Source organism: Halichoerus grypus, chromosome 12 (genome assembly GCF_964656455.1).
Source record: "Halichoerus grypus chromosome 12, mHalGry1.hap1.1, whole genome shotgun sequence".
Classification (NCBI taxonomy): Eukaryota; Metazoa; Chordata; class Mammalia; order Carnivora; family Phocidae; genus Halichoerus; species Halichoerus grypus.
In genome coordinates, this window is record NC_135723.1 from 40,277,738 (window position 1) to 40,305,492 (window position 27,755).

At 37.8% G+C, this 27,755-nt stretch overlaps 1 long non-coding RNA gene across 1 annotated transcript in view; it reads left to right on the plus strand.

Annotated features, from left to right (window-relative positions):
• The window catches only part of LOC118526020 (uncharacterized), a 186,298-nt gene that overhangs the window by 38,896 nt on the left and 119,647 nt on the right, over nucleotides 1–27,755 (plus strand). The window contains exon 3 of the long non-coding RNA XR_004912427.2: nucleotides 23,698–23,793. This is a non-coding gene — a long non-coding RNA (uncharacterized LOC118526020). The remainder of the gene's footprint in view (nucleotides 1–23,697; nucleotides 23,794–27,755) is intronic.

A 27,755-nucleotide genomic window follows, 5' to 3' on the forward strand; every position in this document is an offset into this window, starting at 1 on the left:
TACCCTTTGCTTTTATAAGTTTTATAATCAGCTTATCAGTGCCTTTCTAAAAATGCACAGTGAAATTCCATTACTGTTCATGAAGGAGTAATAGGCACGAGATTTACTTTTTCATTTAAATTATATGAAAAAAAAAGAAAGAAGTAAAAGAAACCATATGGAAGATTCTACAAAATACATGAACATTTATTTTTTCAGACACTAAACAACAGACAGTATAGGACTGTGGTCCCCAAGAGAAGGAAAATAAATAAACTGAGCCAGGTGATCACCTCAGTTTACTGCTTTGAGGCACAATCTGAATTGTGGAATAGGAAGAAGGTTGTCAAAGAGAACACAGCAATTTTGCTGAATTGAAGACATAGAGATGAGAGTTCAGGGAATCTGAGGTAGCTGGAAGGTGCAGGGAAGAATTCCAGAAGGGAGGCAGCTAAACAGAAAAAGCTTCAGAAATCTATATAGAGTTCCCCCTTGGGTTTTTGATTAACACTAATATCTGCACACATAGGATAAAACTCTCTGAGCTCAGGAAAAGAGCAACAGAGCCATGAACTAAACTGCTCACAATTCACACAGGGCTTGGAATTATTTGAGTTCCCACCAGCCGAATTGGAGATTCCTCACTAGTTAATTGTAATATTCAGTAGAGATCCTGGAAGGGTCACCTGTATTACGGTGGGGCTAAACTATCCCTACAGTAACAGCTACTGTAGACCCACTCTAAAAATTCTTAAAACAAGTCTCATAAAGATCAAACTAAAATAAAATGCAACTAATTTAACAGCCTACCAGAAATAATTAAACACTCTTTAAAGAAAAGCAGCAAAATCCAACACTAAACAATATAACATTCACAGAAGCTGGCAAACAACAAAAATTCTTAGACATGTCAAAATCAGGAGACAGTATACTTTATAGTATGTATATCTCAATAATAAAGTGAAAAGATGAAAGACAGAGTTTTTGGTAAAAAGTGTTGTTGGAGGAAGCATAGAATATAGTGTGTATCAAACTTTCAGAATTACCCAGAAGGTTTGTGTTGTTAGAGCACAGATTGTTGAAGCAACCCCTAGAATTCCTGATTGCTGGGTCAGTTATTGAGGCCAAGAATGTGGATTTCTAGCAAGTTCCCAGGTGTTACTGCTGCTGCTACTACTGCTGTGGCCCGCTCTTGAGAACCACTGGGATAGTGGTTAGTTTTAGATTCTGGGGTTAGTTAAACCTACTTAGCCATATACTCACTTTGAAATCTTGGTTGCATTCCTCTCTCTTTTTTAAAAATCAAGTCAGTATATTTCTTTGTTTGCTTTTTAGAGGTGGTTTTCCATTATTGCATTATAAATCAACTGGTAGGCACTTGGAATTATTTTGTTTTATTTTATTTTATTGAAGTATAGTTTACATACAATGTTACATTAGTTTCAGGTGTACAACATAGTGATTCAATAAGCCTGTATGTTATGCTATGCTCACCACAAATGTAGCTACCATCTGTCACCATACAACCCTATTACAATACTATTGACTGTATTTCCTATGCTGTACCTTTTATCCCCATGATTTATTCATTCCAAAACTGGAAGCCTTTGTCTCCCACTCCCCTTTGCCATCCCCCACACCTCTGCCCTCTGGCAACCATTAGTTTGTTTTCAGTATATATAGGTCTGTTTCTACTTTTTTGTTTGTTCCTTTGTTTCATTTTTTAGATTCTACATATGAGTGAAAATATATGGTATTTGTCTTTCTCAGTCTGACTTATTTCATTTAGCATAATACCCTCTAGGTCCATCCATGTCACAAAAGGCAAGACCTCATCCTTTCTTATGGCTGCATAATATTCCTTTATATATATAGATATTCCTTATGTATATAGATACACACACACACACACGTATATAGATAAAGATATAGATCTTACATTTTCTTTATCCATTCATCTCTCAATGGACACAGGTTGCTTCCATATCTTGGCTATTGTAAATAATGCTGTAGCAAGCATAAGGATGCATGTATCTTTTTGAATTAGTGTTTTCATTTTCTTTGGGCAAATGCCTGGTAGTGGGAATTATTGGATCATATGGTATTTCTATTTTTAATTTTTTTGAGGAACCTACATATTGTTTTCCTCAGGGGGGTTGTGCTAATTTACATTCTCGCCAATAGTGCATGAGGGTTCCTTTTTTTCCACATCCTCACCAACACTTGTTATTTCTTGTCTTTTTGATTCTAGTCATTATGACACATATAAGGTGATATCTCATTGTAGTTTTTGATTTACATTTCCCTGATGATTAGTGATGTTGAGAATCTTTTTGTGTGTCTGTTTGCCATCTGTATGTCTTCTTTGGAAAAATGTCTATTCAGGTCCTCTGCCCATTTTTCAGTTGGACTATTTGAGTGGTTTTTGTGTGTTTGTGTGTGTTGAGCTATATAAATTCTTTATATATTTTGGATATTAACCTCTTATAGGATATATCATTTGTAAACATCTTCTCCCATTCAATAGGTTGCCTTTTCATTTTGTTCATGGTTTCTTTCACTGTGCAAATTTGGTTGCATTTTTTGATCTCTCAAATCTTTGATTTTCTTTTTTGTAAAACAGAGGTAATAAAGGTACCTCATATGATTGATATGAGGATTAAATGAGATAATATACCCAGTAAGTGTGCAATAAAAGCTACTTTATTATTATTAATAGTGTTATATATATTGTTAACTATTTTTATTGTTATCATCACTAAGAACAAACTAATGTTTTCTGTGTTTATTCTATGGCCCTAAATTAGCTGGTTCATTGTAGTTAAATGTGAAAATCCTTTTTAATCCGAGTTCATTTTTTCTTTTGTTTATACAACTGCCTTCCAAAATATTCCTTTGGGGCTAAAATTTTCCATGCTTGGTTTAAGCCAAAAGATGAGTTTTTTTTTTTTCAAGGCAAATGAATAAAATCAGTTAAAACTTGCTGAGTTGTGGGAAAAGGGGAAAAAAGAGTACTTTTCATTGCTTTAGAAAAACAACCTCATAGAAGTATCTAAAGAACAGTGTAAACATAAAGTAAGTTCAGTTTGGCATAATAATGATTCTTGAGGAGAAAACTTAAATTAGCAACATTGGAAAAATAGAGGTTTTTTTTTAGTCTAGGGTTTTACTGACTTTAAATTAATTATATTTAAGCTTCTTTTTTTTTATTAGCATATAGTGTATAATTTGTTTCAGGGGTACAGGTCTGTGATTCATCAGTCTTACATAATTCACAGCGCTCACCGTAGTACATACCCTCCCCAATGGCCATCACCCAGCCACCCCACCCCTCCCATCCCCCTCCACTCCAGCAACCCTCAGTTTGTTTCCTGAGATTGAGTCTCTTAATCTTAAATTTAAGCTTCTTAAGGGAAAAATTAGTGTTAAGATAGGATAAGGAGATGACAAATAGAAAAATCTCATAAACAACATTGTGCAATTGAACAATTAAGGTACTAGTGGGAAAGCAGCTGTCGAAGAAGAAATCCTTTCCTGTACAAAAGTATCCAGTAACCAGCTCCATAACACCTCATTGACTTAACCCTAAAAGGAGTTTTGATATAGTTTTGAAATATGAACTCACAAACCCTTTGAAGAATAGACCTAAGATATATCTTTGGTCATATTTTAACTATGATACCACAACGGGGTCTACATATAGTGTGGTAGGTATATCATTCTTCAAAATACCCCCTTCCTATGGAGATTGATGTCAGACTTGGTCAGGTGACTTACTTTGGCCAACATGAAACATGGGTGAAAATGATACTGCCGTATCCGAGCAAAAGCTTTAAAAGCCATTATGTGGCTTTGCCCCCTTTATTTTCTCTCTGCCACAGACTATGTAATGTCCCAGGTGGGGAACTGTTTTTTCAGTTGGGGTCCTAGAATGAAGAAAATAAAGCGCAAAGTCACAGGTGGCCAGTGACAGATGAATAGTAGAAGCAAGAAATAAACTTTTTTTTTTTTTGGCTAGGTCACTGAGATTTTAAGATTTCTTGTTATTGCAACATAACTTAAGTCAACACACACACACACACACACATATTTTACATTGCCCCCCAACACACATAAACATTATATACCCACCCCCACACACATCATATATAGTGATGCTGTCTGCAAAATGGGGCTTATGTTGGAGCCCTATGGATACATGTCTCAAACTTTAAAAAGGCTCTCTCCTCAACAGTAACCTCAACTAGGAGGAAGAGAGGCAGGAAAAAGATAGGGAGAGGATGCTATTGGTAGGTAAAAAAGACCAGAAATCTCAGTCTACTTCCAGATTAACTTTTTGCCGTTTTTGAGAGCCAAGGGTCAATTCAGATTTTACTTAGGACCCCCCTGTGAAATATTGAATGTCTGTACCTATCTTTGTACCACCAATAGGCCTAACCCAATAAAGCAAATGGTGTATACATTTAATTATGTTTGGGCAAATGAATGACTGATAATGACACTGACCATAGAAAACAGAGACATTTTTTTTCTCCCTGAATTATGATGAATCTATGAAATTAACACCATGGATATTTTCCTAGAGAAACTATTCTTAGAGACTCTTAGGTTGATGGGGAGAAATAGGATGAGAAGGGAAGGGAACAGTGGTGAAGGATAAAGAGAACTAGATGGTATCAGCCAAGCAATTTGGATTAATTAACAATTTTTTTAAAAGTAGATGACAACAAAATATAACAACTAATAGGTCCTTCCAAACAGCTTCACAAAGTGTCAGGTTTGTCTGGGAATTTTTCCAATAATAATGCATGTTGCCATGCTTTAAAGAGGCTAAAGATAATCTATAGCTCACAAAAAAGAACAGGTCTGAAGGTATTAGGCATATGTAATTTTCTTGAGTGACAATTTCAAAGAATTCTGTAAGTCTGTGGAATCCATTAAGTAAATTGTATGAACTCTCTTAAAGTCAAATTGTTTATTAACAGTATTTTATAGAAGGTCAGAACTTTAGTATTTTTATTAAATATATTTTTGGCTTTCATTTTTTAAAAATCATAATTTAAATAACCATGGTTTGGGCTCATCAAGCAGTTTAAACTGTTTTTGAAAAGTTTTGGGTTCAATAAAACCCAAGCTGCTTTTTGCCAAGCACCTTTTCCTCTCATTTTAAAAGCCATATGTATTTTAAGGGAAATTTAATCCATGTGTTTTTGATTCATTTGAATTTAAATAATCAAAATGGTGTTTTTTATAAGGTGGTTCATGTCAAAGAAGCTTTGGGCCTTTTAAAGAAACTTTTATTCTAAAAACAAGAAGCAATGATTTGCCAAGTATAAATGCATTTCAACACCGAGAGACTTCTATTCATTTGTAACTGCAGACTCCTGAATCCGAGTCCCTTCTATATCTGGCAGAGATAGATCATTCTTGTTCTGTAATGTATTGGGGAACTGAACTCCCCAAAGCTAACTAGCTTTTCAATGAAATAAATGTATTAAGGCTGTACAAATAAGAAAAATGGTAATGATTGTTAAAATTATTCAGGAACATTGGTGCTATGAGAGGCTGTTTAGCCAAATGGAAAGTGTTTCCCTTCGTCTATTACACATTTATTGAGTTTCTATTGTGGATATGGCACTTGGTGGTGGGAAAGATACTAAGATGAACATCTTTGGAGTTCCTTACTCAAAATTAGGAAGAATAACCTCAGAAGTTTGCTTTTAAATTCATTAAAGTAGGGAGAGCCCCAAAACGTCCAGTTGGTGGTATTTTGGTGGAAAGAGATTGGTTTTGGAATTTTCAGAGATAAGGGTAATGTTCTTAGGGCATTAGATTAAGAATGAGAAGGGAGTGACGCTTGGGTGGCTCAGTCAGGTTAAGCATCTGTCTTCCGCTCAGGTCATGATCCCAGTGTCCCGGGATCCGGTCCGCATCAGGCTCCTTGCCCAGGAGGGAGCCTGCTTTTCCCTCTGCCTGCCCCTCCCCCTGTGTGCGCTCGCTCTCTCTCTCTGACAAATAAATAAAATAAAATCTTAAAAAAAAAAAAAAAAAGAATGAGAGGGGATATGGGGCACTTGTATGTCCAACTCTTCTTTTTTAAAAATATTTATTTATTTGAGAGAGAGAGAGCATAAGCAGGGGGAGCGGGAGAGGGAGAAGCAGGGAACCTGCTGAGCAGGGAGCCCAATGAAGGGCTCCATTCCAGGACCCTGGGATCATGGCCCAAGCCAGAGGCAGACGCTTAATTGACTGAGCCACCCAGGTGCCCTGCAACTCTTGATTTCAGCTCAGATCATGATCTTAGGGTTGTGAGATCAAGCCTGAAGTCAGGCTCCATGCTGGGTGTGCAGCCTGCTTAAGATTCTCTCTCTTCCTCTCCCTCTGCCCACCCGTAACCCCTGCCTTCTCATGTGGGCATGTGCACTCTCTAAAAAGAAAAGAAAGATGAGGGAGAGGGATAGAGTTTATCAGGTAGATGGTACTGCTTTTTCTTTCTCCCACTTCTGTCTCTCCCTAAGATAGGACCACTCAGATGACTGACCAAATCATAATGTCCTTATGTACTGAAGCATAAGACCCACTTATTTTAAATCTTCAGATATACTCTCTAAACTTGAAGTTGACTTAAATGTCAGATGAATAGACCCCTCACCTCTCTCCACTCTGGTTCTCAGTAGCTTCTTTTCAGGCCTATAAATGTGAATAGCATTCAACTTACGAATCTTTCAGAGGGTAAGTAGGATAACAACTTCACTTTTTGCCTCACTCTCTGGAAATTTGCTCCAGAGAAAGAATTATTTAATTATTTTGCTGCCCTCCTCCTCTTGCAGAGATGGGGAGAAGTGAGGATTAGGGGAAGGAGATAGGAGAAGCTTTGCTCCAAAATTTGACCTAACTCAATGTAAAGACAAAACTCTTGAAAAAGACTAAATTACAATTGCATGGCTTCTACCATGTTTTTATGGACCTCAATGTGTACCTGGAGTAAGATGATTCTTAGGCAGATGATGCCTAGCAAGACATTGTAATGGGCCTCATTTCTTAGACACATGGAACTTTGCGTATTGTCAAAGAAAAGATAATTTATTTGCTTATATAAACAAAATTGCCACATATAATTGTGCAAGCTGTGTAGTACATATCCTGTGTAGTTTTATGGTGGCTTTGTGTATAAATGAAATGTCCAGGGAGAGATTTCAGACGTGTCTGGTTTCAAGTGTTCAAGTGATGGCATAGTGATTTTCTTTCTCCCTCCCTCTCTCTCTTTCTCTGTCACAAACACACACACACACATCTCCCAATAGTTTTCTTCCTCTACCCTTAGAGTCACAATACTGGTATCTAAAAAGAGCTAAGGGATGGTTTAATTAGGAAATGAGCTCAAGAACCTCTGCCACTCTTTTAGATGAGCTGCCCTGAGCACATCATCCCCAAATAGAGAATATACAACTAATAGCAGAGCACGGTGAACATTAAAAATCGCAGCCTAATTATCACTGTTTTGTCTTGGGTCATGTGCCTATCTCTGAACTGAACATACTGGCTGGGAGACTGGAATGTTCTGGTGGGCCAGACCTGAGTCTTGGTCAATTACCAAAATTGAGGGGTGGATTCAGCCCCACCTGAACCACATGGAGTAAGAGTGAGAAGGGATAGTTTCCATAGAGAATAATGATAGGAGGCAAAAAGTCTAATGTCCATATCTGCCACCTGATATTTTTCATTTGTTACTGAGCCATGTTGTCTTCAAATACTATTTAGATATATCCTTATTAAATTTCACCTGCTTGGTTTTCTACTGGGCTTCTAGAACACTGGAATAGATTTGAATCTTTATTTTGTCATCTTTAAAATAAGTCACATTAAGCAATGGAGAAGTTAATCTTGTATATCCAGGTTACTATATAAATATTGAATAATACCAGACCAAAAACTGTTGTGACACTTAACTAGCTTCATGTTGACATAATTTCTTTAGTGGTTATTTATCAAACACTTAGTAGGTACCAAACATAAAATTACATTCATTAATACTTTTGGTTATTATTGTTCAATCAGCCTAAAATTCAGTTATTCTTATTATTATCCAACCTATATTTTTTATCTTCTATCCAAGGATATCTCGATTCAATTTACATAAACATTTTGAATGTGAAATTATGTGCCAGAAATTGTGCTAACATTGGGACTACAAAGGAGCCTAGTGGGGAAGAGAAATGTGTAAAAAAACAAAACAATATTAAAATAAAGTATGATCGAATGAACACAAATCATTAGATTCTTTGGCATATTTACTATTAAATGGATTTATGGACTAGCAATGTATTTAACCCTATTTAAAAAAAAAAAGATACATGACTGAGGAATCAGTTTTCTTAAGTTAAGCCATGTTGAGCCCCAGATCCCTGCATCATTTCCCAAATGCTCATGCATCATCTGTTCAGCAAACAACTCTAAAATTTTACTAGAAATCAACTTCACATTTTAGACAATTTCCAAAAATTATCATCTTCACCTTTCTTTTAAAATCAAGACCCTTTAGGACTCTCACTTATTTTCTATGATGTCACCAGAAGAATTAATGTGACTTAAAAACCACTCCTGCAGTTCTTTCACACCCTGGAGTATAAAATATCTAGGTGCAGACATATTCATTCATTAAAATGGAGAGATGCTGTATTTTTTTGTCTTATTGCTTTTATCTCTATAGACCAGTGGTCCTCAAACTTTAGCATTATCAGAATCATCTATGGAGTTTTTAAAAACATAGATACAATCAGAGTTTCTGATTCAATGGACCTGAGATGGGGCCTGAGAATTTTTATTTCTAACAAGCTCCCAGGTGATGGTGATGCTGCTGGTCCAGGGACCACATTTTGAGAACCTCTGCTGTATAAGTTACATCTACCACTTTGTTTGGAAATAATTTTCCTTGCCAAAAAAGACAAAAGAAAAATGAAATAATTCTGCCTTCTCCCTATAACTCAGCAACATCATACCATCTTCTCGGAACTTGTTCATTTATTTAACAAATGTTTATTGAGTACCTACTATGTGCCAACTACTCTACTAAGCACTAAGAAGGCAAAGATAAAACAATACCCCAGCTCAAAGAGATGTTCATATGGACTAAGCAAATAGAATCTTCTTGGAAAATGCTGTGTTGAGGTTTGTCAGGATCATGTGAGGGACCAGAGCAGTGCCTATGTGCATTTTTTTTTAATTGAAGTATAGTTGACACACAATGTTACATTAGTTTTAGACCTATGTATATTATTCATGAGTCTTTTGTAGGGGAAGGATACTTCCCCTAAGAGGCAAGAATCGTTCTGTTACTAAGAGAAGTGATGCTGGGCAAACAGAATCCACACTCCACTTTGGGGTTTGGGGAAGATTTTGCAGAAAAGTTGACAGACTATGAATTATTCCTATAAGTTTTTCTTAAATTTTTTCTGTTGTATTAATTTTTACTATAGTAGTCTTTATTTACATGCTTTTTCCTTTTACATTTGCAATCGTTGATCATCTTACAAATAATTATAAGAAAATAAAGTTTTAACGTATTTTGAGTATCCTTTCCTCAAGAATTAGAGATAAAAGGCCCACATTACTACACCTACCTGCTGCCCCCTGCACTAAGTGGGAGCAGAGCCAAGGCCCTGGAATATGTTGCACAGCATCACACCTGCATAACCAGGGTCAGGTTACATTTGTGATCCAGGAAGCAGAGACATGGGAGGGGAAAAGGGAATGGGAGATACACCATGAACTTTGCCTCATGTTGTTCTAGAAACCCAAACCTCAGGGGGAAATTGAGTCAGAAACCAAGAAGAGGTAGGCAATGTCAGAAATGAAGGTTTTAGGTGGTACCAAAAATTTTTCCAGAAAATTGCTTTTTATCCTTTAAGTGATTTGTGTTGGACTTTTGGCTCTATTGGGTCATGGTATACTAAAGGCTGAGTTCAGCCTTTGGCATAATTTCAGGCACAATCTTTTTATTGGGTGTGAACAGGCCCACAGCATGGTTGCCATGTAGCTTCTCATAATGTGGCCTCACCTCCCCACCAGGGTACCCTGAGGCAGCGCTCTCCTCCCTCTGAAGAGTAACAGAACAGGCTAGGCTATAAAAGAGAAAATTCACACAGTCTCGCCTTGTACACATTACTTTTGCCTTTAAAGGTAAGTGATTCAAGCTATTTCAAGCCTTCAGCTTCTGTAGCCCATGTGATCTCTCTTTCTCTCTCTCTCTCTCTCTCACGCGTGCGCACGTGCACATGCGCACACACACACACACACACGAGTATTAATAAAAATTGCATTTACCTCTGGGTCAGGAAAGGTATTGGACCATTATCACTTAACAACAAGTATTTATTTAGTATCTACTAAGTGCCAGGTCCATTTTAGGTGCTTGGGATGTGCCAATAAATAAAATAATCAAGATATTCTCTGACCCTTGTAAAGCTCACTTTCTAGTGATCTTATATATCCCATGTGAGTGAAAGTATCAGATTTTCCCCTGAAATGATATTTAACTGGGAGGGGGCACAGTTAATAAAGTATAAAATAAAGTGGGAAAACCACAAGGAACATGATGTGGACAAGTGACTTCTCTGCGCAGGAGAGTGGGTAGAAAGGGGATGCGTGACAGAGATAAATTCAACCACTTTATAGTTTTGCATGGGGTAAAACCATCTATTTTTTAATAAAAATGGAAAAAATCTATTAAACTAGGAAGCATGCAGGTAGGCAAATTTTAATAAATAAAGCCATTTTCTTTTTCTTCCCAACAAATCTGTTTCTGCTATTCAGGTTTTAACATAATCCACCTCCTAATCAGTTGGTCAGTCAGTCAGCACCTTATGCTCATAGTTTACAGTAGGGCACTTCCTAGATAAGAATCCCATTCTTTCTTTTTTCTTACGTGGTTTCAAGAGCTGTCTGGCAGGCAGACTGTTGAATTCAAGGATGCTTTCAGATTAGTGCCATGAAACAGGCAATTCACTATATCTGGTGAATTGGTTGTTTCCCAAACTACATTACTGCCCCCCAATGAATGATATCTGACAGAAACAGTAAAGAGTGGCTTATCTAGCATCTAACAAGCATTGCTTTTCCCAGGATGGGCAGAGAAAGGGATGCTGAAGCATCACATGTAAGACAAAGCATCACTAAGTAATCACAATGAGTACATTGTAATTAAGTTGGCCCATGCCAATCACTGTGGCTGGAAAACTTATACTATGGCAACTGTCCTTAAACTGAAATTCCATTTCAAGTGCAATAGAATAAAAAGTCCAATTCTCTGGAAACTCTGAAAAGAGAGCCCGTGTATTCCTGGAGAAGGAGAAGTGGCCCCTGAAACTATGTATGAGACCAGAGTGGGTTCGTCAGTGGACTTTGTTGCCAAGTCTTGTGGGATCACAGGGCTAGAGTTGCTACCAAGCATTCACCATGGGGAAAAGTATTGTTCTGGGTTTGCCATTCAATTATGGGTATGATGTCTCAGAAATGCCTACAAAAGTGCTATAGCAAAAAGACCCTGCATAGGGGCAGTTAGCTAGTCCGTTACCAGCACTGTTGGCTGCTATTTTCTGTTGGAAACAGATTGAAGCCCCAGTGCAAGTAAATAATCTCATCCTGAGGCAGAGGAAGACTTTTCTAATCCTTAACGGTGTTCTTTGGGGCTTGTTTTAGAGTTTCATAGAGTCATGGATATCACTGGGAATCAGTTCCAGATTTCCACAGGATTCTGTATTGTGAAAATTGCTACATCAAATGAACAATGAATTGGTTCACAGCTACTTTGGAGTAGATGGGTGGGAAATACCACAATGGTTGTTTCCCAATTTATAAACCAGTAGGATTTTTTTTCCTTGAAAAATTGGACACATATGTAGCTATAACTAATCTGATGTTTAGTTTTTCATTTTTTTAAAAACTATGAGTAAATGTCTTCTATATACAGTGTTTTGTGTGCTAGCATCAGTGGAGAAAGGGTTTAGGCAGGGTTGACACCATTTTATAAAATGATTATTAAAAATCTGTATGGGGTGGGGCGCCTGGGTGGCTCAGTTGGTTAAGCGACTGCCTTCGGCTCAGGTCATGATCCTGGAGTCCTGGGATCGAGTCCCACATCGGGCTCCCTGCTCAGCAGGGAGTCTGCTTCTCCCTCTCACCCTCCTCCCTCTCATGCTCTCTGTCTCTCATTCTCTCTCTCGCAAATAAATAAAAAAAAATCTTAAAAAAAAAATTTAAAAAAAATTTTAAAAAATCTGTATGGGGTGAAAATTCAAAACATACTTTTCCTGAAGTTGTAGATTCAACCTAAAATTAAATCCACAGTTATTCCACTGTGGCTAGAGGTGGTAATCAAAGATTAAGTGGATTTGTTTCACTGGGGGTCCCCACTCACCACCAAAGCACCTCTAATCTCTGTATTGAGCCCTATTCCTATAATGTAACTCATTTGTTCTTTCACACTTCCCCCTTCAACTCTAATAGATTCCTGTGGCTTTTGTGTTATATTTTCATCGTTCTGATCAAATAATTATTCCCATCCCATCTTGCTCATGCTTCTTTGCATCATCTCTTTTGTTGTGCAAGATTTAAACTTGCATGCACTCCCTCTTGTCTCCTCCCTACTAATACCACCCAGGAAACATTCTATGGATGAATAAAAGGTGTTGACTGTTCAATATGTTTTCTGTGTATTGTCAGCTGCTTTATTACTGCCTCTCCCCAGTTCTTTGCTGCTAAGAAGCATGGAGATGTTCATTTAAATCTCTAGGCTTCTGTCATGTCACAATGGAGTGGATGCCTGGAATCGGGTGGATGCTTTGAGTAATACTGAAAGCTGTGTCTAACTTATGTCAGCAGTGAAGTGGCAAAGAATGCAGAAATACCATCCTCAGAGGATACAGAAAAAGCCTCTTCAGAGTGGAACTATTTTCCCAGAAATATGAAGCTTACTAATTTCTAGTGTCCAGGGACTTGTAATCATAGTGAATGAGCTTGAAGTTTAAGATTTTGTAGTTGTCATTCAAAGAATATTGGAGATCCAAGATATATCCTCAAAGTGCAAGCACAAACTGCGTTCATCCTGGTACTTTCTTCTCTGCTAAATGTCCATCAGTATCATTTATTTCTTTCTGAGCATATCTCAGGTTGGGGCCATATGAAACATCATTGAAATAGGTGGCCATTAAAAGGAGGGAGTTGAACCTTATGACAAGGAAGGATGTTCCGAATATTCCGTGTGCATTACATGATCTGCCGATTTTGTTACACGCGCACCAGACACACGCACATAACCCAGGGAACAAAGAATTAAATTACATACACTAAAACTTTAGCTAGGGATATCTCTAAGTGCTGGGATTACAGAGGATTCTTATGTTTTTCTTTATGGTCATCTTTGTTCTCACAGTGAACAAAACAACATTATATATTATAAATTAAGCCACAGGCAATGTTACTTCATATATAGAGGGCCTCCGAGGGGATGGGACTTACATTAGAAACAAACAGAACAAAAAGTCCATGTTACAGTTGTATAATTTCAAAAGGAGTAACTTAGAGGCTTCATAATGATTTACTGGTTCTCAAGGTGAAAACAAATTCTTTTACATTTCAAATTAGTTTTCATTGAGGCTTTCAGTGTTCCCATTCACTGTTCCAATGTGTGTTTTGCTTATATCTAACACTATTTCCAGATAGTTTGGAAGGAAGAAAACAGAAGTTTTTTTAAGGCAGTGTCATCATATTTTATCCTCATATTTGGAAACAAACAATTTTATTGTGCCCTACTTTTATGCATACATGTATACCCTTCTTTTGAGATAGTTAAAGAATATTTTTCTACTTCCTCTTATGCCTTTTTGCAAGTTGGATCTTTCTTTTTTTTTAATTAGTGTTTTTTGATCTCCCTCCAAAAGCTCTATGACAGCTGAGTTTAAGTGGTTGCTTCAAGCTATAGAAGTCAAAGATGAAATTGAATTATGCTTCCAGGCTTGGCATACAAAATCAAGAAAAATTTCATTCATTATGATTAATTAATCCAGAGGCACAGTGGTAGTATTATGATTATATTGTATCTGGAACTTGGCATATTTTCAACTGACATTTACATGGTAAAGGAGAAAAGGGAATGGTAACTCTGTGCCTGGCAAACTGCTCCATAATAGGCTGGAGGAAAAAAAAAAGAAAATAAAAGAACAAACTTAGAGATCAAGGAGAAGAAAAGATGTTATATATTGCATGTGGGGGGTTGGGTCTTTTGAGATTCTTCTCACTTGATTATCTCTTGGAAAGCCTGGTAATACAGGATAATGAATGGCTTACAAGTCAGTTACCCTCAATACCATTTTTACTATATGACTCAATTTGTCATACATGGTGTTATAGTGAAAGTTACTCACAATGATAGTGACATACATAAGTGAATAATAAAAACATTTCAAAAATGCCTGTTAGAGAAGAAACATTGCTAGCAAGAATTGCCTACTCAAATCCTTTTATATGGACTTCTTTCCTTTGTTGTGATAAACTTCAAAGTAGACTACCTGGGATTTGTGTTACTATCTAGCAGACAGTTGATGTATCTACTGGACTAGCACCAGCTGAGGAGGGAGACTTCTCAAGGATGAGAAAAATGGAGAAAAACAGGGAGAGAAAAAGAAAGGGAGTGAAAGAAGGGAGGGAATTAGAAGGAGTGAATCCCATTAGCTACTGCTGTAATAACACTGGATAAAACAAAACAAAATCTCAGTGGTATGCAACAATAAATATGTATTTGCCATGCATCTGTGGGTCAACTCTGCTGGTTTCTGCGGGGTGTGCTCATGCATATGCAAATCAAGGGAAGGTCAGTTGCCCTAGGCTAGTTGAGATCTACTGAGCTTCTCAGGTTTAAGATGCAGGTCTGTAGGTCACCCTGAGGGCTATGCTCCCCATCTTTCTCAGAAGAGCTGGCTAGTTGAGGCATATTCTTCTCATGGCAAACACAGAGGCCCAAGAGAGAGCAAGTTCCACTGCACCAACAGCTCCAAGCCTAAATGCCCATGACATCTGTAAACATCTCATTGGTCAAAGGAAGTCACATAGCCTGGGCGTTAGTAGGATGGGGAAATAGGAGACCCTGGAGAGAGAGTAAAGAACTGGGAGCAGTAATTCCATCATCACAGAAGGTGGAAGCAGAAGGGGAAATGAGTATGAGAGAGACCTGGAAACAAGCAATTTCCTTTAGATCTTCCCCAGCTGATGGCCAAGCAAATGAGGAACTCATATTGGTAATGGTTTTGACCCTTCAAAATGTTGGAATCTTCATTAGAATTTATTTTGGAGGATTCTTGCTAATAAGGTGGTGATTTGGGGAAAACATTCTGTTGTGGGTCACAGTCCCCACTTTATCAGTAACTTTCTAGTATGTTGGCATGAAGTTTTTTCTGAGCCATGAGGGAGAAACTTTTCTGGGGGCCTGTGAATTTCCATTTGTCATTAATTTTGAATCATGTTGTCATCATGACAGCTCGGGGCCTTACAGATGCAAACATCAGATAGGCAGGTAGGTGTAAATCAGGTTGCTCTCTGAAATGTACTGTTCATAAGTGTTATATATGGATGAGAATCCAAAATATACCTCCTATATAAGAAAGCCAGTTAAAGACAAAGAGCACTTTAATTATTAAGGCACATATTGAAACACTTCCAAAAGAGTGGCCTCTGTATCTGGATATAAATCCATTTGTGTAACATTATGCAAAGGAAACCCTTTATACTCCTTGAAGAACCTCATTTTCTATACCTATAAAATGAGATATTTAAAACATGTAGCAAAACTTACCTGTATAACTGAAAGATCTATACTGAAATATTCAAGTCTATAATTTTAATGAAACTAAACGTGTTCCACTTTCAGTGTTTTGCAAAAGCTTTGTGGCATAAGTATCCAACAAGTAAGTAGCTTCTAGGCAATGCCAGGATCAGACATTGCACTGGAGCAGATAACTGATATCTTTTTTCTACCCAGCATGCTTCCCTTCACGTATCTATTGCCTCTCTACTATAGGAGATTCTGGGGGAATTGTTAGGGGACCCTGCCCTCCCACCACTACCACCAGTTGACCCTAACTAAAGCAATGAAACTCTATCTTCTGAAAATTGGTATATCAAGGAGTGATACCCAGGGATGGAATCCCGTGAACAGACATAAAGCAGAAGGAACTGAGCCGTCCAATGGCAGGATACTAAAGAGAGAGAGTGTGTGTTCTTAAGTTCCATTACCTAGATCTTCAGAGTTGCCCTGGTTTCTACCTTTTCCAAGATTAGAATATTATTTTCTTGGCTGTGTAACCACTCTCTTTCTAATAAATTGTTGTGTGTTTTGTTTTTGTTTTTGTTTTTTGCTTATGTTAACCAGAGTCAATTTTTGTTGCTTGCAACCAAACCATGCTTGATAACATGGTTGGAATCAGTTGGCTTCTGTTCCACTATTATTCTAACTGGAGAGGCTTGAAAGCCAATACCCTCATTTCTCATATTCCCTTATAGTTAGAGTTATAATATATAATAATTCTGGATATAATTCCAGTTCCATTAATTTGATGCATTAGTATAAGATTTAGAAATCTGAAATGAGGCAGAGGCCATTTTCCTGTTCCGTTTTGGTAGTCTTTGTTGATAAACTGGTTGTGAAAATCTGAGATTTCTCTGCAGCAGTGTCCCACCGTCCACTCTCTAGCTTCCTTGGTGATGAGAAGTTGGGGTGGTGGCAGCGGCAGCAGTGGCTACTTGCTCTGATCTCCCAATCCCTGCATTGTAATCTCCTGGGTACCCAGAAGTGCTGGTAGCAGTGGCAGCAGAGTGGTAGCACTTTCTTCACTTAGGCGTGGCTCTGATGGTGCCTCAGTGGTAGTAGCTGCTGGGTCAGTTCTTTATTATTCTGCCATCACTTCTGGAGACCCAGACTACAGTCTGATCATTCCATACTTCCAATGATTTTATAAGAACTCATTTTCTGTATTAAATTCTCCCTGCTTATAAATACCTGAAGTGGTCCTTCTTTCCTGCATTGAACCTTGACTAATACAGATTCCTAACCAATACAAATACATAAATGATCTAGAAAAGGATCACATGAGCCAATCAGGTAGGAATAAGCAAATAAAGCTAATGTAGTACAAGGATGGTCAAATTAATTTTGTACTTGAATTTCTCTATTTCATCACCAACAGATAAGTACTTATGTCATCAAGAATACAGTAACTATAAAATTTGTAAGATATAAATAAATGCTGAGTTATAAGAATTCAAATTTTGCAAAATAATTAAGGTGATTTCCTTATAATAATTTTTGTCTAATATTAATATAATTACAGCAGACAGTTTTTTAATTGAAAAGTTGATTCTAAAACACATTTCGAAGAACAAAGAACTAAGAATAGCCAAGATACTCCTGAAGAACTAGTAGAACGAAGTGAAGGGACTTGCTTTACCAGATACAAATTTATTCCAGAGCAATGATTAATAAGGTAAAGTGTTATTGTTACTTTGGGAAAACTGACAGAACAGAATTGAATGTCTAGGAAGAGACTCACACAATACGGAAACTTCATATATGACAGGGCTGGCAATGAGATCAGTGGAAGGAGTGGACTAGTCACTTCAATATGCTGAGAAAACTAGCTATAGGAAGAAAAGAGCCATACTTTACTCTCTTTTTCTCTCTCCATACACACACACACACACACACACACACACACACACACATGCTTCAGAATGGTTTGGTGATTTATCCATGAATAGCAAAACTCCAAAATTTTAAAACTTTGAGAAGAAAATAGAATAGCTTTAAAACTTCTGGGTAGGGTTGAGTAGAGAAGACAACAAGATATCAACATTAAAAACCATGAAGGAAAAGATTTGCCTTGCCTTTGACTGCAGTTAGTTCCTGAAAGACACAGAAGTCCAGTCAGATAAAAGTCAGATGCTTCAGATATTGGTCCTTCCTGGTACTCCACACGCAGCAGCAGAATCATGTTCAAACGACTGGGACATAACAGGAACACAGAGTTAAAGACTGAGATAAGGTGTTGTATAGACCAGGTGGGTAGGGGGGCAGCCAGGTGAGTACCACATGAGGCAGACTTACTACCATTCCAGAAAAAGGTAAGATGTATAGGAAGGATAAAATTCAACACAGACTCTCATATCACATCCCACTGCAATGTCTTGTTGTTTTTATTTTCCAGCATATGATCCCTAATATGGATTTGTGGCTTTATTTAATATAAATTCTGTTCAATGAAAACCCTTGTAGGACATATGGCATCTCTAGTTCCCATAAATATGAAGCCTTCAAAACACTAAGATAGCTACTGATTTTTTAATCACTGTGTGTCTACTGTATTTCAATATAATGTAAGATGTCTTAAAATGGGCTTGGCAAAAGGCTCTGCTGACATTTTCAGGGCTGAGGGGACAAACTGGTGACAAATCCCTTCCTTGGAATGAAAGGACTGTTGTAGGTGAGATGGAGAGTGGAATCATAAGGCAAGACATGGAAGTGCAGAAATGAAAATGGGCAATCTCTCAGCTAGAATTCATGTACGAGAATAACAAAAACCATGTCCTTGACGTGGAAAATTATTTTTCACTTTTTATACAATTGCAAAACTTCTTCCAGAGGAAAAGAGACCATTTTAATAAAATGGAAGTCTATCCATAATAACAGTTTAGAAACAGGTTGACTGATAAAATAAGCTCATGTTTTAAAAAAAACACTGCATCTCTTAAAACTTCATAAACAAAACCTCCCATAGACTAATATCCTTGAACAAGGACAGGTATTTTGCTTTTTATTTTAACATTTTTTAAAAAATTGGGGAACAGCTTTCCTTCTCAAACATTTCTTGACATGTTAGATAAAATAACAAATAGAGGGGATAATGTCTTAAAAGAGGGTATCTAATAACCTTAGCCTGAACATGTAAAAGCATATAGGTCTCAAAATAAGTAGACCTGAGTTCAAATAATTAATCTTGAGAACTTGGGCAAATTTCCCAACTTTATTACATTTTGATTTTCTTGTCTGTAATATGAGAGTATTGAACAAAATAATATCAAGAACAAAAATGAAAATCCAAACAGAAAGGCAGGCCTTAAGCACCAGGCAAGTTCTGGACTCTGAGTATTAACAGCAAGTCAGAGATGAAAACTTAACAAGAGCACAACAGAGCTTTACTCTTTAGAGAAACTGGATATCTAGCAAGCTAATAAAGCAGACAGCATTCAAGAAAGGAAAAGATACACTGAAGTTAGTGGAGACAGAATCCCCTGAACCAGATGAAACTCCAGGCTGCAGAAGGGGGGTCTAAGAAGGAAGCTGCTTTTGCTGATAGATACACATGCTGCCAAGTGTGGAACCAGTGCTCCCCAAAGCACCACTGTCTTTCTTGAGTCTGACATTAGAGTTTGGGATTAGGAGAGCCTGAGCTAAGAGATGGGGCCAAGGGGCTCTGAAGGAAGGTGACAGCAGAAGCTGGGGAACCAGGAACCTAAATAGCACTGTGGCTTTCAAGACATTAAGTCCCTCACAGAAGAATGAAGATTTCATTAGCACTTTTGTAGAGCCAGAAAACATAGTCCTAGACAGGCTGTATGGCTGTCAGCCCAGAAACTTCACTGTAAATCATTTGGAAAATCATGTTTGTCAACAGAAAATTAAAATGCCTTTAATGGTAGTTGCTTAAATGTCATCTGGTGTTTTCACCACAGCCTCTTTTCCTGGGGAGAAAATTTCAAATTTGTCATTATTTTCCTCTCTTAGAAGTGGCTCAGGGCAGTTGTTGTATGAAACATAAACCAAAACACAACAATCAACTTCCGAATGGGATGCCAGTGTCGTGTATGGAAGCAGCATGTAAACCACAACGGGAAGAGTGTAGCAGCACATTTGTCAGGTTGCCAATACAAGACAATGTCTACATTTCCATAACTAGATCTGCCTTTAGAATATTTTATGTTTTCCAAATCGGACCTGGGGCTTTCTGGAATGATGAACAGTAACACCCTAAGCAGCAAAGTCTTAATCAGTACTACTCTGAAATTTGTAACTGAAAATTAATCAAGTCTCCCTGTTGAGGTTAAGAACATGATTATGTGATAATGTTGCTCATTTCACACATGGAAAAACCCCAGGGCAGTTAGGGGTCCTATTAAGCCATTTGTATTTTTAAATCATTTATTCAGATTCAACTTTTCTGGACTTGGTTTAGAAGCTGTTACTTTCTGTGTGTGTTAATCTCTACATCTCTCTGCCCAGTTTTCAATACAGTATAGTGTCACTGGAAGAATGGCTCGTATTTACCACATACTTTCTGAGAGCCACTGAGTCACGTATCTAAACTTTCTGAGACTTTCTCCAGTCTGTAAGGATAATCATACCCACTTCACAGTCTTGTCCTGAGGAACAACCTGAGGGAACCTCTGTATAAGGCCTGGTGTTCAGCACATGTTAGTTTCCTTTCTTGGTCTACAACTGACCCCCACTATGCATACTTAACCACATTTCCTACTCACTTCTAAACCCTACAATTTTCACTCCAGCAACGCAAGCTCCTTAATGTTCCTGCCATGCTAATTCTCACTTTCCACTTTGGGTTATGTTGGTGGGCCCATTCTCTTTACCTAATTTCTACTCATCTTTCAGGTCTGTAAGGCAAACATGTCTACACATAAGTATCAACAAAATGGAAATAAATCATGTTATTTTATTTTACTTCTACCTCTAACATTTTTTTCTTAGCTACCTATTTATGTAAGATGGTCATTCCTCAGTTTGTGGATATCATGGGGAATACATGAAATAGATTACTGAAGTTCATTTGTGTTTATAATTGTACAAATATCTATTGCTTAGCTACTATGCAGAGGGTATAAAGTTGGGGGAAAAATCAGTCCCTTCCCTTGTAGGCCCATTATTCCCTTCGGAAGAAATTTGAGTGATGCTACATGTTGTGTTTTCACTCAGCTAAGGTAGCTATTATGAATTATCTTGTGTCTTTATACTTGGTAAAATTCAGGCTGTAGCCTTTTGCTTATATTTTCTGGAGAGTGAAATGAGATTATGTAGTCAGTGCTTTAAATAATATAATATATGATGATTTTTAAACAAGATGCTCTAATTTCCATCTAGGCTATCTAAAACTTAATATTGAGTAAAAAATAGACAATTTCTTCTAAATTTACCAACAGAAGATGGCTTGGTAATTGATTCGTTAGGAGTTAAGCAAAGGGCTTAGTGGCAAGGTGATGTAATCAAACACATTCTCAAGAGTTACATTTGTCAGTCAAATGAAGAATATGTTTAAGTACTAGAATACATGTCAATCCATGTGATTCTTTGCCTTAAGTGAAAAGTAAATCTGGTTAACTATGTATAATGAATTTTGTCAGCTTTGTTCACATAATTTATATTTGAACTCAAAGGTGCTACCTTGCTTTATTAGTTCTAGGCTGGAGGCTCATCTCTCTTCTTCTAGAACATTCCCTTTGTGCACTATTAATATCTCCATCACATGGACTAAAACTTTTTCTTATGTTCACTAAGAAGACCTTATTTCTTAGAAAATAAAAAGGAAGCAATGACATACTTCCTGGCAATATTTAGTTTGGGCTGATGTGGTAGGAAATTTTTATTGATTTCTTCTGGGTAGAAGAAGGATATGGTCTCCTTGTGTTAGAAGAGTTATGTGGTGGGGCACCTGGGTGGCTCAGTCATTAAGCGTCTGCCTTCGGCTCAGGTCTTAATCCCAGGGTCCTGGGATTGAGTCCCACATCAGGCTCCCTGCTTGGTAGGAAGCCTGCTTCTCCCTCTCCCACTCCCCCTGCTTGTGTTGCTGCTCTTGCTATCTCTGTCTCTGTCAAATAAATAAGTAAAATCTTTTAAAAAAAGAAAGAAAAGTTACATGGGGGTGATGGCCTTTAGCCTTTTGATCTGCCCACTCTCTCTGAGAACCTGCTGAGCATGATTACAGATCACGAGTTGGGCTTGGGTTTTCCCAAGCTGGCTGTAGAGACAACTTGTCTAGGCTCCCAGTGAACAGCCACAGCCCACAGAGAATGTGTGTTTACCCAGACCTTTTCCATGGTTTACTTCTGAAAATTAGTTCAACCGCATGGGAATCTAGTTAGACTCTTGGAATTATAATCTTTGACTGGCACATAACCCAAACATTTTTTATAGGATTTGGAAAGCAGATTACAACTTAAAAAATGAGGGAAGAATAATAAGAGTTCAGTCTAAACCTCTTTCAGGTCTACCTGAAATCTACCTTTTAGAGCATGGGTTCCCATCACCAAATCATCTAATTTTATTAGATGTAATTTGGAAGCAGAATTTTAGTGAGACACAGTGACAGATAATTTTTCAGTCCTCATGCAACTCACTTGGAAGGTAAAGGTATGTGCAAATTTCCCCTATTAAACTAGACATATTCCACCCACCAGGAGAATAGATTTTTGTAGGATAAGGTTGATTTTATAGTATACACCGGTGATATTTCATACATGAACCAAGGTCAGTCCTATGGTTGATAAACCGAAATATAAAGTTGATAGATAAACTCTTATCCTTCGGAATCTTCAAGCTATTGTATCTGCATTTCTGAGTGCAATTAAGACTGATGCTTTATTTGAAAATGCATTGTTTTTCTTGTCAAGAATAAACCATACTTACTAATAGAAAGAAAAAGCTTACCCATAGTAGAAAGCTAGCAAAAAACTTGCTATGCAATGAAGAACTTGCCTTTTCTAGTTCTATCAGTAGCTGAAAGCAGATCATTGCCATAAAGAAGTATTTACCAATTTTAAAAGGTCTTGGCCCATCATAGCTAGTGTTAGATTTGGAATATAGCTTTTGTTGCCAAGGTGACAAACACTTATAAATATAACACATCTTCTAATGTGCTTTTAACTTGGTATTTTTATGGCTTTTAAATCAGATACCATTAGCAAATATATTAGGTAATTTAGCTGAAAGACCATTTTCCTCTAACACTTTTTGTTACATTTCCCCAGGTAGTTCAGTAAATGTCTGTTGTGACATTCTACTCCTGCTAGGCTTCCAACGTAAGGGGATACATAAAGTACATCTGGTAAAGATTAACATATATTACCTTGCCTTTTTTGTATTGATCACCGAAAAAATGTATAAAAGAGAGTTAAATTTGTAGTCTCCTTGAAGAGCAATCATTGTTCCTATTGTTATTTTGGGGTCTGCACCCCCTCCCCCCAAACAATCTGGCTTTAAGACTCAATACACAGAGGAAAGGGTTTTGGGACAGCATAATAACTATATATTAATACTCCCCAAAACCTCCGAACCTAAAATGCTTTCCCTTAGATATCAAAAAAGGGGGGGCTATGGGGAAAATAGTTACAATAGACCATCTGGAGCCCTAGTATTTCCATGAGTCTCAGTTATTGTTCCAAACAATAAATCCAACAGCCCAGGCAGGGAAGGAATTAGCTCTAAATGTATTCACTGGATTTTTAAAAGAAGGCTCATGAGGTGGACATATTTGTCATAGCAAAGATAAAATCAGATCAGACATATTTAGTTTAGGCCCAAATTTGCATTTATTGTTACCTTGTCAGAAATTCTTCTTAGAAGATTGTCCATTAATGCATTCATTCTTTTTTCTTTCATTCGTTTAGCCAGCAGACATTTAAGAAACATCAACTGTGTTCCAAGCGCTGGAGATACAGAGATGAGCAAGTCCTGGCCTTCAAGAACATATTATCAGGAAAGAGGTAGGCAAATAAATGAAGTATTACAACACACTGTTAAGTGCTAAGGTAAAGACTGCACACAAAGAAGGGGTCAGAGAGTCCCCAAAGAGGAAAGGCTCTTTGTAAATTGTTTTAAGAAAATCAAGATGGAAAAGAGGAATATATATTTTTAACAGCAAAACTCTTGACCGGTAATGTTTTATATAGTAAGTCCAGAATTGCTATTTCCTTACTGTGTGATCCTGAATGCCTCTCTGTGCCTCAGTTACTCCTTCTATGTAATACAGATAATTATCCTTGCCACCCGCATAGCTCATTGAAGACTGTTGATAGGAATAATGGGATATGGGTGGTGTAGCTATTTGAATTCTTAGGAGAAGAAAGATGATGTGTAAACACACAGCATCCTTATTATTCCAAGCAGTAGCATTTTGGATAATTACTGTATAATGCTGCACCTTTGTATGTGTGTGGTTTGTTTCTTTATAGAAAAGTAAGTGCTAATGTTGAGTTTCTCTAATGACTTTGGAAGCAATTCTAATCCAGCAGACAAAACATAATAATCTTTAGAGTAAGTTAAATCCCTTTGTATTTGAGTAGATTTTGTTATTTATGAAGGTCTTAGGCAATTTTACCACAGTTATGAAAAGCGGTGCCCAACAAGCCCAGCTCTCTCTGCAAGTATCTGAAAGACACTACTGCAGACAGGCCAGAAGCTTCTTTACAACAGATACAGCTCAGAGCGGGTGTGCACACACTCACCTGCGTGTTTGTCGTGTGCGCGCCTGAGCCTTGGGCTTGCCAAGAAGCGCTGGGAACGAGCTGAGACTGGCTAACATACCTGAGGCAGCTGTTACACCGTGGCGCCTGGATTCTTCTGGCAGACTCCAGCCTGGCTCCCCTCCTCCTCCTCCTCCTCCCCTTCCTCCTCCTCCTCTTCTTCTTCCTCCTTTTTATAGTCTTTCTAACTCTGCCTCTCACTGTCTTTCTTCTGCCTCCCTGTGACTTGGTGGGTGATTCCCATGGCCTGACACGGTGCCCTAGTCCTGCTGCCAGACATTCCAGGACTTTCTGACTGGTGGAAGAACTCACGCTGGTCAGGGCATGAAGTCTCATTACCATTTTCATCTTTCCTTTCACCCATTCGGTCTCTTTCTCTTTCTCTCTCTCCCCACTGCTGTCTAATTCTCACCTTGATTTTTTTGTGGAGATTAGCCATGAATTGCATGGCAACCAGGGAAAGTGACAGTTCAAGGCAGACCTGCTCTTGGTCTCTGAAACTTGCTTTGGGCTATCTCAGCAAGGTATTGTCTATCAACTTGACCTGGGATTTGCCAAGGCAGTCCAGCCATTCATTAATAAAAGAGGCAGCCTGTATTAATCCCTCCTCTCCCCCAGAAGCAGTGCTGCTCAGAAAGCTTCCTCTAGGAAATGCCAAGAGCAGTGAGGTTATACAATAAATAACTAAATAGCTGCAAGGATTAAAAAAAAAAAGAACTATACAAGAAACTTTACTTTTCAGTTTAATCTGGCTTCGCATGGTTTGAGGTAGTTTTCCATAGGCTGCCACCAGAATTGGACAGAACTAGTATAGCTGATCAAGATGAATAAGGAAAAAATGCCGGTGCTAAACCAGCATGGAAAAGGCAAAGAACCCTAAACCCCTGGAGGCCCCAGGGCCCTTGACAAGGGTAAAAGGTATGTATCACCAGTGGAAAGCCCAATGATATTAATCCTAAGAGGTGGTCTCTGGTTACATTTCATGGACTTGGGACCCACTGACAGAAAAGAGCAATTACTTATAGTCATATTTTTTTAATTTGACAAAGATCCCCATCATGGTGGATTAGGTACATTTAATATCTCAATTAATAAGCCTTCTACAATAGTAACATGTCAACTTTGGTTCAAGAAATCCACTCCAGTTGATAGTCATCCAGGAAATGTCTTTCATGCCCACATATTAAATTTAATCTGCCACCCCTGTCTTATAAGACTTTGTATTCATCTGCTGAAGAAAAGATGCTTATTTTATCATTCCAACTTAACAGCATGCTTAGCAAAGCTGGTAGGTAGGAGTTTAGAAGATATGCATTGAATGCCTATTTTGTATATTCACAAAAGAGGTAGATTTAAGGGAGTTACCCAAAAGCAGTATGTTTTTTGTCTCACAGTTATCCTGTTGGTCTCCCTTTCATTCAGCAGATTTATCTGTCATGAAGAATTTAAGTTTCATATTTTCCTCTGTCAGTTGTGAAAAGGCCTGTCAGCTGGGGCTTACACTACAGTTTGCCAAAAGGCCTATAGTACACAATGACTATACAATCTTATATTTGTGCTCCCAGTCCCCAGATAATCCCCCACTTTCCTTCTCTGCAGCCCAGTTATGATCAGGCTTAAGTTGCATATTCCATTTTTTAGCCAGATTTTGTTGATAAATGCTATCAGCAAGGCTGAAATGAAATACAGCAGGTTTAGCTCTTATTACCAGTGTAGAACATGCCTTGGGAGTTGTGTGTGTGATACTGAGACAGTAGTTGTATAAAACTATTTAATTCATATAAACTCAATAAAGGAATGTTAATGGTATTGGCTTTTATCTGCTGAATGTCCCAAGGTCCTTTATTCATGCACCCGAAAATATAGACCTTTGATTAACATTCTAGGAGATGTGCCAGAGATACCAGGCCATTTCCTGGACTGCTTCCAGTAGGGGATGTAATTTTGAGAGAAAACTGTGCAAAGTCTTGACATTATTTGTTGAAACCCTCAAACATAAGAAAGTTTGTTTTTGCCATTTTTATTCTGAATTCACATATACCCCTAGTCTAAGAAAGATTTACATTTCCCACGTCCATACAGAAGCTACTACATTCTCATTAATAGAAACCATATACATAATCGGAGGCCTGCAGACCATTTTTTAATGATCTAGTGAGTCTACAGCAAAAGGCAAAAGGCTGATACACTAGAAAAATGCATCATTGATTTGACCAAGGAGAGGGAAGGGTTAATCATTATTCCTCGAACTCTGAAGTGGAACAAAAGCTTGCAGCCTGACACCAAAATAACATTACAATGAGAAGTGAAATTGCTTCTAAGGCTAAATTGCTTCATTTGAAAATTGTAGTGATACTGAGAACAATTATGTCACTTAAACTTTCAAAATTTTGTTTTTATAAATCAGTTATAAAACTATCATGTGGTTTAAATGCAATTATTTAATAAGGGCATTTGTAATTGTCCAACATAATCAATTATGCTTCAATCAGGTTCTTCTCTGTGACTGTATTTTTGTTAGTGTCTGAGTCATTCTTATGCTTATAAATACTTTTGGAAAAAGCCAAATAAAATCATTGTTTTCCAGAAAAGTTTTTTCACCCCTCTGATTGCAAAGCATTTCCCCCACTGCAAACTGAGTCTCAGAACTCTTTTTTCTTTTGTCTTAGAAACTAAATGTCTACTCAAAGCATGAGAAGAAAAAAACAGTGCTAAATAACAGGGGGAATGAAAGTTGGTTCTTCAAGAGTCATGATAGTGTTGTCAAGTATGTTTTCTGAACTGAGACAGGGGCCAGAACAGGGGGAGCATGGAGTGGTGCTTGCGAGTTACCCAGCAGGAGCCATTGCAATGTTGGTACCACAAGCTGTATGTCATGACTTTGATTTTCTAAGGAGGAGGAGAGATTAATCATGGGCTGAGTCTAGGCGTGCTCAGGCCTCCCAGAGGCTATAGGATTTTAGTTGCTGTGTTGTACAATTTGTGAGCTATTTGGTCCACTTTAGATTGCCTAAAAAACTATGTTTTCCTTCAAAATTTCAACTGAAGTCTCTGTTAATGCCTTCTCCCTGTGTTTTGCCTGGCTCATCCTGATCTCTGTACCCACTGGCTTGGCCAACAGAATTTTCATGGAGCCAGGCCTCAGCCTCTCTTTCCTCCCCATTCTTTTTCTCTTCTCTAGATAGAGTCTCCCTTACCTTGAT